General features: G+C 36.7%; 1 pseudogene; it reads right to left on the reverse strand.

The window, feature by feature from the left end:
- The window catches only part of LOC109104379, a 248414-nt pseudogene that overhangs the window by 45921 nt on the left and 188290 nt on the right, over window positions 1-14203 (reverse strand).

The following is a 14203-nucleotide window of genomic DNA, read 5'->3' on the forward strand; positions in this document are numbered from 1 at the left end:
TCTGTTCGCCTTCAGCGTTCTTTTGATTATTTGCAGTACATTTGTAAGACAGACGTAAGTGCCATTATGTACCGAAGCTTTGTAAACAAAACGAACGGTTCAAAAAAGTAAATATAAAAAAGTGCAGAGAGCAATGTTATGCATTTGCCACCTTCTCCTGCGCTGTTGTTACTAAGCAACGGGGTAAACAGCTGCTGGCTTGATGATGCTAACGAACCACAGTTCGGACTGACCCAAATAAAATTATATCAGCACAGTCCAGCGGGGGCAGGGGGAGGGGGAGCAATCGAACTCGGGTTGGGACCAGGCAAGCCAACCAAGTGTGAAAGCACCCTAAAACTAACAAAATCCATCCCAAACCCTGAGCATAATGATCTTGATAGGCCGGGTCTAGGATGAGGTAGACTTGATTAACCAGGTTAATGCCACATGGTGAAGTGGGGCCGAGAAGAGGAAAAAGGTTGAGATGAGGGGAGGATGAGCTGACAGGACCGAGGCCTGGGTGGAAGATGTTAATATCACCGCAATAGTGTTTAATTAGGAGCGGACCGGCTTCACATTATCACCCCTCTCTCTCTCTCCTGTCGGTGGGCCCATGCTTCACCGACACCTCTGTCAGCACAGGTCATTACCACTCCTTTCTTTAATGAATTTTACCCTGTTCCAACTCTGCCTTACATCTAATTAGCTGACAATAATGTTTCGAACTCACACTGGAGCTAAATATAAATATGCATGAAAGTGCAGCGTGAGTGGGGATGACACATTTCAGTGTCAAGAGGAGGTGTGTGTGTGTGCGCGAGAGTTCTCACTAGTTCACATCAGAGACTTTGCAACAGAATATTTCAACTCAGAGACACACTAATTATCCCAAAGAGTCCTCGGCTCTCGCTTTTGTGCAAAACAATGGAGTGTCTGAGTATAAAAAGAAAATATTGCTTCTAAATAAATAATGAGGGGAAAGACAGTAGATTTCTGTCAGAGAATATTTTTGTTTGAACAGAGAAACTAATAAATACCATTTATCAAATTAAAACATTAAATTAAAATTAAATTAAAACATTATAAAATAAATATAAATTAAATTAAATTACTTGCTGGCAACCTATATGTCCATCCAAAAAAAATCAGTGCAATCGTGATTGCAAATAATCCAAAATGCTTTCATTTAAATAACTGGTTAGCAATGAAAAGTAAATAAGATCTGACCTGCAATGGTATTGAGAAACATCAGGTACTCAAAGTTGGAGATCTCCCGTCTTTGCCAGCGCTGAGTCATATTAGAGGGCTTGAAGAGCTGACGGGGGGTGGCCAAAGAAATCCGCCTGCAAAAAAAAGCACAAAACTAAATAGGGCTCAAGTCTGAATCAACATTTGCTTTTATTTACTTTGATTATTGTGGCTTGTTCTGCAGATAGATTAGAACTCAAAATATAACATTGTAACATTTAGCTTCCAAAAAAAGACAAGAGTACACCAGCTCGCACACGCAAGGCTGTCACGCTCTTTACTGTGGTGTGTAATGAATGCATCGGTTCCAGCAAAAGAGATTCTTTGCAGATGACCATACTGCGCCTTTGCTCTTGAAGTATACGTAACACACATGTTAAAAATATGAGAACAACAGAGAATTCTGGTGCAGCGCCTGAATCAGACCTCTCTCAGGGATTCTCATCCACGTCCAGGACTTCTATGTTTCACTGTCCTTTTTTGTTTCATGTTTTTGTCTTCTTCTGTGTTTTTTGAATAATTATGTACACCTAACTTGCACTTATTCTGACTAAGAACAAAAGAATGAAGAAAAGTACTTCTTATTAGTTATGATACCAGAAATGCATTCCTGAATTTAATGAAGGGTAGTGTGGCATACAAAAATGTACGATAAGCCATCATGTCTGCATCATATCAAGTCAAGTCAAGCAAAGTTGAGCTTTATTGTCATCTACTAAAGCATATCTGCCAAATTAACTATTTATTGATGCAATGGACAAACAGTAAATTTTCTAGAGCATCAAATATTTTTGTAGACGTGAGTCGAGGTGGATTACATTTAAATATCTAAATAAATAACATGTATATTTCTTTTGATTTATTTATATGATTTATTTATTTCTAATTCTTATATATATATATATATATATATATATATATATATATATATATATATATATATATATATATATAGTTTTTCAGGCATTGTTAGAGTAATAATAATAATAAAAAAACACTTTTTCATATTTTCATATGCTAATTTATACTCTCATTTAATGCTTGGCGAGTGATAAATTTAGGCTCTGTTTTTATCTTTCTATCAACTGTACAATCATACAGACAGATTATAGATCAGATTATATATCAATTAGTACTTAAATATTTATTAGTTAGATAGATATTTTAGTAAGTACTGTACCATGTCTACATGTTACTGCACTTATTATGACTACCATGGACTTCAGTTGAAACCCCCAAAAGAATATGGGATCATTTCGTAGGTTCAGTCAGGGACAATTATGCAAAAACGCCCATGCCACAAGTAACTGCCTCTACCTCAAAGTATTCCAAACAGTTAAACAGCAAAGCAGTACATTCAGGATCAATCGTTTCTGACATTTGATGTGGTCATCATGCTAAACTTTTAAACAAAATAAGGACGAAGTAAACATTGTTTTAAACAATATTTTGAATGGAAACCACGTTGCAGGTGTTCCAGGGAACTAGAAACAGACTTGCCTGGCCTGTGGAAGGCCATAACTTGTGCCGACGCCAACGCAAGGAAGACTATAGACCACCTTCTTCACTGTGGGCTGATCGGGGAAGTTAAACATGACGGACGCTGAGGGAGGGAATGATGTCACATGTTAAACAAGGGCCTACAGTACAGTACATCCAAATGCGAGTAAACATTTCCACAAACAGCACAAAGACTTATGAACAGGTAATCATATGCTCATATCATATGTCTCACACTATTCTTAATCTTGATAAAATAACAAATTCATATAATAAAAAAAACAGACGACTACAAAAAAATTAGCATATATTTTCCAAAAATGGGGAGACACTATGTTGCACTATAAAGAACTATACATGTAAATCTCTTCCAGGACTGAATCCGGGAAAAACGGCTCAAAAGCATTTTGGTTGAATTTTGATTGACTTCATATCAAATTTTAGAGATTCAGACCCTTCTATGACCTAAATATAAATAATTACTGAATAAACCAAAAAATAATATTAAACACTACTGTTCAAAAGAAGTCTTTTTTTTTATCCAATTAAAATAATACAAATATTGTGAATTATTATTTTTTGTATGTTGTTAAAAGAAGACTTTGGTCACTCAAATCTGCATTTATCCAATTAAATTACTGTAAATATTGTGAATTATTATTACAGTTTAGATTAATTATTTTCTAATGTAATATATTTTAAAATGTAATTCATTCCAGTGGTGCGGAGCTGAATTCACAACAACAACACCACACTCCACAGTAAAACAATACCCCACAAAAAAAAATATTTTTTTCTTATTCTTTTATTAACATTGTTATTAACATAAAAAAACTATAATGCTAAATGTTTTTAATTTTCTTAAAAAAAAAAATGATGTTATGACCCCAAACTTTTTAACTGTAGTGTAAAAAATTTTAATGTTTTAGTGTCATTTTGATTATTAAATATTATGTTAACATCAATGTATTTTTAATTTTCTAAAAAAAAAAATGATGTTATGACCCCAAACTTTTTAACTGTAGTGTATATTAAGTATGAATTAACATTATATTAATTATTAAATATTATGTTAACATCAATGTATTATGAACAATCAAAAGATTCACAAACAATAATATAATTTTTAAACTCACATTAACCCAGATTAATAAATGCTGTCAAAAACTGTTCATTATTAGTTCAGGATATCTAATAATGCATTAGCTAATCTTAACAAACTGAACCTTATTGTAAAGTGTTACCAGCAAAACCTGGTAATCCATTTTTAAAGCAGGTTTTAAGAAACCTACAGGGTTTTCAGGAAAAAAAGGTATAAAATCTGTCACTGGGGTGATACCTTTCAAAAGGCACTAATATGTAGCATTTAGGTATTGATATGTACCTTTAAGGTACTAACAAGCATCTTTTGGGGTTAAATAACATACAAAAGTGTACCCTTGTGACAGCTTTTGTACCTTTTTTTCAGAGTGCATGACTCAGATCTTAACTTCTTTGTTATTAACGAACTAGAAACTTTTAAATGACCATTGTTTTTGTATTCATAAAGTGGCAAACACATAGGGCAGTTTTACTTCTGTTGGCCATGAAGATCTCCAGCGCTGTGTTCTGAAGCAGGAAGCGTCTGGTGAACACTGCTCGGATTTCGCTGAACATCCATTTACCGTGAAGCCCCTCGGAGTAGACCAGCACCTACGCACAGAAAGGAAAGAGATACGTTAACCAAAGTGCAATCCAACATATTTTCCAGACTGTTTTTCAATACACCGTCACATGTGTTATTATAATTTCTCAGGAAAACACATTCCGTAGTTGCAGTTTGATTGTCACTCCAATAATCATGCCATGAAGCCACTTTGACGGAGCACTGTGAAACATTCCATTCCCGTCAAAAATGTTGGCTGGTCTCCACTGAGTGATGGCAGGCCAGGCTTTGATTATCTCAAAATGGAGGCATCTCTAAAAAGGCGTTGCTTTCTGTTGATGATGCAAATGCCCGTCTTTCCACCTTTCCTCACCTCACCATTTTTTTGACACATCTTTCTCTTGTGGGGCCAACGCTCTCCCCGTGCTGTTGGAGAACAGTCCCTACGGGGGTAAGGCGGCTGTAAATAATCAATACTAACACGGGGCCTGGGCAAGAGAGGGTGATCATTAGTGAGTTTCTCCTCGGAGACCCCCAGGGACCTCAGATGCTGGATCAGAGCTTCAACCTGACAAGTGAGAATGAGCCAAACTCCATTTCCCACCTACCACTTTGACAAACCAAGAGGTACACATGCACACACACAAACATATGTGCACACACAGGCACACTCACACGTCAAGCCCAAAAAAGAGAATGTCTTGTGGCATATAGATAAGAGTCCATTCTGGGTGGGTGCAGAGGTGAGGAAAGGTTTGGGACATTTTGTACAGTAACTGTGAATGGGAATCAGGTAAAGGTTAACACCTAAAACTTCCAACAATCAGACTGGCCTTGCTTAATTTCTCTCTGGAATTACGTGCAACGCTGACACTGAAGAGCCTCCTGTCACTTGCGGGTCTCTGGGGCTTAATTAAAAATGGATTCAATCAAAATGCTCACCATCCACCACTATAGGTAACCTCACTCCACACAAACCACCAATAACCAATGTTAGATATACAAATAGGTTTGCCCCACAGACCTAAACTCAAAGAGCTGTTGTGCTGTAGATACAGGTTGTATGGTACACTAGTGGATTGGTATAGTTAGAAGTAGATTTTGGCAGATTTGGTATTAGAGGTTCAATGAATTCCACATGAGAGAACAATGGAAAGAACAATAGCAGAACAGCAGCAGAAAAAGAATGAAGGGATATTATTATAATAATAAATAAAATAATAACAATATAATAATAATAATAAGTAATAATAAATAAATAAAGTGATGTATAATAAAACATTAATAATAATAAGTAATAATAAATAAAAAAACAACAATAATAATAATAACAAAAAAAATAAAAAAAAAAAAAAAAAAAAAAAAAAAAATACAAAATAATAATAATAATAATAATAATAATAATGACGAAGAAAATAAACCATACACAATAATAAAAAATATTATTAATGATTATGATAAAACAATATCATATTTGTAATACTACTACTACTACTAATAATAATAATTATTAATAATGGCAAGCAAAATAACCATACAAATATTAATAAAACTAATTATTAATCATACTAAATGATACAATTATAAAACCTAATAATAATAATAATAATAATAATAATAATGCAAAAAAATTGCAACAACAATAATAATAATAATAATAAAATTATACAATGTTGTAGTGCTTTATTAATATTATTAGGGTTAGTAATTAATAATAATAAAAAATTAAACTATTAAGTAGTAGTTGTTTTATATCTGAAAAAAATGTGACTGGTGCTTGTAGTATAAGGTACTTGCCCCCAATAAAAGAAAAAAAAGAAAAGAAAAAGAAAAAACAGAAATAAAACAAATTAATCAGGCTTTCGTTTCAGCTGACATATATTCAAATTTATATGCATCTACACATGTCCTCGCCTGTCTCTTCCTGTGACAAAGTGCAGGCCAAAGGGTTAGCTGGCAACAAAAGATACTTCTGGAGAAAAACCGTCTCAAAATAGGTCACATCAGAAAAAAATTTGTCATAACAACAGAGCTGGCACATCAAACATCAACAAGCCAGTGCCCCTGTAGACATAGAGGTCTTTTGACAAAGTGCAGTCGTTATTCTCTCCTGTCTTTTTGTTCTCATTGTGGCAAGAGAGAGAGAGAGAGAGAGAGAGAGAGAGAGAGAGAGAGAGAGAGAGAGAGAGAGAGAAGGACAGAGGCCCAGCTGTAAAAAATGGGGCTTAATGAACCTGTCTGGCTGGGCTGTCCGCTGCCTGTCAGAGGTGTCACAATGGTGACGAGTGACAGGGACGAGCGGCCCCAGGTCCCAGACAGGCCTGCCAGCTGGAGGCTTCTGCCCCAATCTAATCACACCAGCAGCATCCGAGCAGGAACAGGCTCCAGGCTTTTACCTCACTGCTCATGGCATGTCAGCGCACACACAGGGACCGTACAGTTACCTAGCCCACGTTCGGAAGCTTATGTCTATTGTATATGCAGCTCTTGGGGTGGTAAAAGGTTCCTAACAGATGCATATTAACATGTCTATGGCATATTGGAATTTTGGAATAATGCAACTGTTTTGTTGTCAGTGCAGTCTTGAAATTTGGATTCTGTATGTAAACACTGGACCCCTATTGATAATTGGCCCCACAATTCTTCTTGTTTTGTTGCTGTTAACAGCTATTATTGAGCATGACATCCAAGCCAAATCTTTTTCACCCTCCTTATTCTTCAAAGGATGCAGTGAACTGCCCGCCGAATGGAACGTTATGATGGGGTGAATACATCAAAAAGATCCATCATTTTTAAACCGTACACAATTTTTCACACAGCCCCTCGAGGGATGAGTGCAATCCCTCTGCACGTCAAATGTGTGCTGAGTCTGGCCGGGGATAGAACAGCCAGCATGACTGATATGTTTATAAAGCTGGTCTTCTGTCGCACTGACAACCTGCCATCACAGCACCTCTGCTGGGCTCTCTGCAGATTTGTCTAATAGGCTTCCACTGCTGGGATTGAATGTGTGTGTGTGTGTGTGTGTGTGTGTGTGGAATGAGAGAGGGGAAAATGTGTCCAGAAATTGAGATCACTTGTCTCATCTCAAGAATGGTGACTGCTCCCTATGGTGAGTGAGCGAAAATGTATATATGAGCTAAAGAGTTTCAAAATCCACAGCCTAACAGTCATCTTATCTGCACATAGAAACATTTAAAGGTACATTGCACCCAAAATGACAACTCTGTCAATAGCCCCTTTCACACATACAGTCTTTACTGGTAAATTACTGTTAAGAGATCATGTGTGGACAGGACCTTTTCAAAAGTACTGGTAAATTCGTTCTGTAACATTATCAGTAATTTACCTGTAATGTGCTCTGTGTGAACACAGAACGAGATTACCCGTATGAGCATGTAGGAGTTCAGAACGTGCTGATGCAAGACGTCTACGTCTGCTCTGCTCTGTTTATGGCATCTGTTTATGTCATCTATACGATGTCTCTAAGTCAAAAGCAGCTGAATAAATGTGAACGTCTGAAACAAAAATCAAAACATCAATAAAAACACTGACAACGTACACCCCTTCATGTTTACAAAAACAACACCGGGAGGCTCAGCCATTTCGAGGTCATTTCTGATTAAAGATATAACAGAATTTACCAATTATTTTGAAACTGATGTGTTAATGGTGCTTTAGAAAAAAAGATGGAACATCAGCACATTTTTGTATTAACCAGTAAAGTCGTTCAGATAATTTTACGTCAGTTTACTAATATTTCTGTGTGAAAGGGGCTACTGTTTACTTACCCAAATGTTGTTCCCACCATGTGGATGTTTTTTTTTCTTCTTCTTTAGAACACATAAGGAGACATTTGAAAAAAATAAAAATAAAGAAATAATAATAATAATAATAATTGTGCATGTAATTGTACTGTGAACATCTTCATGTGATATATTTGTTTTCTGAAGCCATTTAATTAAATCAAAATTCTTATTCACTGAAAATCTTAACCTAATCTCTACTAGCTCTTAAATCTCATTTGCATATTAAAACTTAGTAAATGCATTGTGATCAGTTACATGTGAGAACCAATATTTTTGGCGCAAAAATGCTGTGTTATGTCATGGGTGAACTGATGACCATTTTTATTTGTGGGTGGGTTGTTCCTTTAAAGAGATTAAACAGAAATTAAAGAGACCTTTAAAACAATTACTGCCACTCAACAGCAATAATGGACACACATACAAAAAGGCTGAGTGACTTTTGTAGCTTGTAAAAGGCCTTTACTGCATACAGGGTACAGGGTGTCTGCTGTAAGGGGCAGCTGAGTTAGAAAGCAGACATGCTGTGGCACTGTAGTCATAGAGAGGAAAGACCAGCACAGTATGTGACAGTCTTTACCAAAGGCTCTGTTTTTGAACAGGTGGGGGTCTGGACTGTTTACTGCCGGCTGTTGCTGGCTACTGGCTTCACGAGAAACAGCACAGAATGACAAGCTGTGACTACTCCAGTCTGCCCACCGTGTGTATAAATGTGTCTGTGTCCTCTCACCTAGCCTTGTCGCTGCCAAATTCATGCTTACATACTTCTTCCTCAAAACTGCATCTGCCCTTTCAACCTTAATTTACATCACAAGTAAACTAATTTTAGCATCTTTGGTCAACATGTCCTCCAAAAAATGACTGAATTGTTTATAATCAAATATACCAAAGCTGTGTAATTCACAGGATGCGTGAAATAATTTTGTTCTTTTGAATAGCGTGTACAGTAAATATTAAGCAGCACAACTGTTCTTAACATTGATTATAATAAGACATGTTTTTGAGCATCATATCAACACATTAGAATGATTTTTGAAGAATCATTTGACACTGAGGACTGGAGTAATGGATGCTGAAAATTCATCTTTGCCAACACAGAAATAATTTACATTTTAAATTATATTAAAATAGCAAGCAGATATTTTAAATTGCAATAATATTTAACAAAATTACTGTTTTTCTTTACTATTTGATCAAATATTGCCTTGGTGTAATTTGGCATTGCACTTAAAAACACACTGCTGAATACACTTTGAAGTCAGGCAATTGGAACACAGCTGAGCATTATTTAATATAATTTAATGCACAATGGATGATAAAAAAATTAATAAAAGGGAGGAAAAGACTGAGCTCTTTCAAAACCACATTAATAAACTACAAAACTAAAGCATGATTAGTGAGATTCATTGATCCATATCTCAAACTCTTTACCAGAAGTTTCTGTAGATCCTTTTAGAAGATGAAAAACACTCATCTGAAAGGAAAACACGCACATACACACACATCAAAGGCTGTATTTCCCATCTGATCTCTCCTATTTGTGACGTGCTTTAAGGAGTGAAAATAAGCAAAATTTAAAATTCCTTTAGATTATCAGAAGCCTCTCACTGGACGCTCCTCACGGAATCCATTTTTCAGCCCTAGTAAAGAGGAATGGCTCCCAGAGCAGGTATCTCCGGAAAGAGGATGTGGTTTTTGCATAATCACTGTCAACATAAATTTAGGGTGTGTGAGAGCGTGTGTCGGGGTGACACGGTTTCAGTCGCAGAGCGAGACCGCGGTGATAAACGGATGAATATGAGCTCTACTTGCTGCTCAGATCACTGCCTTATATGTCCAACCAAGTTTGTCAATAATGGTTTTGCTGCGAGGACCGCATTTCAGGCATACTCTTGAGGTTGTGCGTGCCATGAAAACAGATATGTTGGTTATGGTGTATTCTTCTTGCAGTTGATTGAGCCATTTTGTTTTTCATTAAATAATGGTTTGTAGGGAAATGAGAAGCTCATCAAAAATCTAAATGGCTACAAAAGGAAGCAATGAGCAGAAAGAGGCATATAAATATCCCCGTAGGCACATATGTACACTAATCTAGATAAACAGCTTGAGAGGGCTTGTGTTAAGGGCTTTTTAAAAAGACGAAGTGTAATTTTCTATGGGGTCCATTTGCTGAGCCCACACTAATGGCCCTTCTTAAGAGACTCATCAAGCTTAAGACGACAGGAATCGCGCTGGCCTGATGAATAGCCTCTCTTCAGCCTGACACAGAGAAGTCGCAAACAAAGCACTGCACTTTTCACATGGAAAAACAGTAAGGTGGAACTGAAAGAGATAAACTACAATGCCAAAAATATATGGAGATCCCTACCAACAAACAAGTTTGGCTATCTTGGTTATGCTGGATGCTTAAAATTTCCTCAGACTACATTTTTCTGTAGAACTGCACAGACCTTTTCTTTTTTAGCCTGAAAATGCGGCTCGCACAAAGCGAGGTCAATACAGATATGATTTACTGAATCTGCTGTGGAAAAACTTGCCTAATCTGCACAAAACCTGAACCCCACTGAACACCTTTTAGATGGCTTTTCAGCAGCTGACCTCACTAATGCTTGTTAAAGGGAGCAAATCCCTGCAGCCATGTTCCAACATCTAATGGAAAACCATTCCAGAGCTGTTATTGCTGCAAAGGGAGGACAAAGTCTCTATTAAGGCCAATGGTTTTGAAATAAAACGTTCAACAAGCACATATTGATGTAGCAATGGAAATATTACACAAAATGCATCTGGAAACAAGAGTATGAGGGGTCGAACTCAGCTGTTGTGAAACTCACACCTTCATCTATGATTCTTTCCTCCAAGAATCTCACTCACCCCTTTAGATTTCTCCATATCCTTTACAGCAAAGCGCAAAGAAACCACAATGGTTTCCTCCCCAGTGCCAACAGACACATTTTGTATATTATTAGCCTTCCAAATAAAATAAAATAAAATAAAATAAAATAGTTGTAAAAAAAAATAGTTTGAACAAAAAAAAAAAAAAAAAAAAAAACACCAGAATGCACAAGAACGAGCATGCTAGTCTCTGTGTTGAGTGGGAGGGGTGTTGCTTTCATCCTCAGGGGCAAGTAAAATGGAAACAGTGGAGAGTAATCTGGCTGTTGAGCATGGTAGATAATTTGCACTTGATCCCCTTGTAATTATATAGTTTAAATCTTTTTACCCTTGCTAATCCAGCACCGCATGGAGACGCTTTCCGGGCGGCGTTGACGGGGCTGTTGGACAACCCTCGTCAACTTATGTCAAACGCTTCCTAGAGGATTTCAGGAGTGGGAGGAGAAGACTTGTGTTGATATAATTCTTTTGACTGTGTTTATTTCATGCGCACACGTACTTTGCATATCGCTCCCCACCATGAGGAAGAGATGGAGGTGGAGGAAGTCTTGAAAGGAACAAGACAGAGGGGGAACTAAATTCATTTGATGGTAAAACCAACTTTTGCAGTTAAATCTCACAATTAATTGCAATTTCGTAATAAATTAAACACAACTTACAGTATCTTTTCAAAGTAATCAAAGATTGGACTGGTTTTGAGACATGCATTGTTTTAAAATCTTGTCATGCATGTTGTTTTTAGACTGTCTAGGTAGATGATTATATTTCAGTCAGACAAAAATGTGACCCTGGACAACAAAACCAGTCATAAGGGTCAATGTATATTAATAAATAAGCTTACCATTGATGTATGGTTTGTTAGGATAGGACAATATTGGCCGAGATACAACTATTTGAATATCTGGAATCTGAGGGTGCAAAAACTCAAAATATTGAGAAAATAACCTTTAAAGTCGTCCAAATGAAGTTCTTAGTAATGCATATTAATAATCAAAAATTAAGTTTTACTATATTTACAGTAAGAAATTTACAAAATATCTTCATGGAACATGATCTTTACTTAATATCCTAATGTGAAAAATCTATAATTTTGACCCATACAATTAATTTTTGGCTATTGCTACAAATATACCCCGGTGATTTAAGACTGGTTTTGTGGTCCTGGGTCACAAATGATCTCCCCTGATGACCCGTGGTTGATTGCTAAGCTGAAGCATGTGGGTGTTATGTACGTGTATGTGCTCTCGGAGGTTTCCCTGCTGGCCAGAGGGACAGCGGACCATCTTGCAAGCCTGCCAAAACTGACAGCCTGTGACAATCTGCTTGGCATGTGACTATTTGACTAATTACACTGGATTACAGCATATTAATGCAAGCTATTTTCTCCAGGGTTAGCGACCTAGACATGCTAGCTCCAACACATGCTAAGCTCACAGGAAGAGAGATTTTTCTTTTGCAGAAAATGAAAATAGAAGTGGCTTCACTTCTTTGTCTTGGTTCATCAGTGAATGTGTATCCATACTGGAGGCCTAAATCATGCTGTCTCTTCTGAACCCCCATAAAGCCATTCCCATAAAATGCAGAGGAGAATACAGAGATTAACATTTCTATCCATTTCATTTTCTCTATCCCTGATTTAAAAAGGGAAATGCTTGTAATATGAGTATACAAAAGACAGCAATAAAGTGATTTATTATTAAGAGTAAATGTTCCCCAAAGCTGGATCATAGGCATTTCCTTATTGACTGAACTTTTGTGCTGAAATGAGATCTTGATTAATGGTGGAGAGTCACATGGGAGAGGTTTAGTCTGTAGGATAAAATCTTTATTTTCCGGTCATTTCCGCTTGAGAAATTCTGGGACTGTTCCAAACCTAATCACTTGCTAGCATGTGTGTAAGACATATCTCTAAATCAATACTACTTGAATGTGAAGTGTGTATTTTTATGCAAAATTGGATGAGGTAAAGTGGTTGGGATTTTTCAGTCAGACTTTACAGTAAACTGTATTTAAGAATGATTAATTGAATAATTCATTCAGTTGATTCTTTCAAAACAGATTTGTTTAGGAATGATACAAGTAACTGCCTTGTAAGTAAGTCACTGAATTATTCACTTAACAAATTTGTTCAAAACACTGATTCATTTATGGGAGAATCACTGAATCATTCAATCAACCGATTAATGCAAAAACAGTGATTCATTCAGCAGACACAGTGCTATCGTGTGTTGCTTGAAGATGCAAATGGAGTTATTTTCTTTGGCGGAGCAAAAACTGACATTACCTTAATATGCAGAGTCGACTGAAACAAAAAAAGCCATTTATAGGTTAATTACTCTATAATATTGTGGCGCTATGTATACTTTGCTTTGTTTGTTTAAGAATCCAGAGCAACATTGATGTAGCAACACTGTCTCAACCAATGGCCTGAGTTTGAGGGCGGGACTATTGGTTAACCTGACCAATAGCAGAAGGGAGAAAGCATTCAGGCAAACCAGCTTGAGAAGAATCATTATTTTTGCAATTGTCATCACACATAAATTATTCCACAAGTAATTTTATCATTTCAAAACTAAATTGTACAAAAACTACAAGGAATTCTTACTAGCGAAGTCTCAAAGTAATGTGTTCTCATGGGGCCTGATATCTTTTCATGTGCAATTCGCCAAAGTAAGCACACTGTGTCTGGGCCTCTGCTATCAACAAAAAAGGAAGCCGAGACTTTAACAAAGCCAAAAGGGGAGAAATGAGGCATACAATGAGTGTGTTTAGAATACAGCGACTCTCCCAATTGTGCTAAATCAATCCCAGACTTGCAACAAAGAGAGACTGAAGCTTTGCGATTTGTATCCTCTCCTCTGGCTCAAGTGCAGTGTAATAATAGTCTTAAAGTGGGCATTGTAGGAAGAGAATACTTGAGTGGCTTACACAGGCCGTCTTATGAAACATTTAGGCAGCAGTTTCCAAGGGTCTAAGGAGGATGGAAGAAAAGGTAACGTGGCAGAATGGACTTCTAGCGTTCCGCCGACCTTATTGTACAGAAGTCACATCAAATTAACTAAGAGGGCCATTTGCAAGGCCTTTTTTTCTCTGCCGAGCTTTTCAGAACAGATTAAGCTATGAAAACTTC

Source organism: Cyprinus carpio, chromosome A15 (genome assembly GCF_018340385.1).
Source record: "Cyprinus carpio isolate SPL01 chromosome A15, ASM1834038v1, whole genome shotgun sequence".
Lineage (NCBI taxonomy): Eukaryota > Metazoa > Chordata > Actinopteri > Cypriniformes > Cyprinidae > Cyprinus > Cyprinus carpio.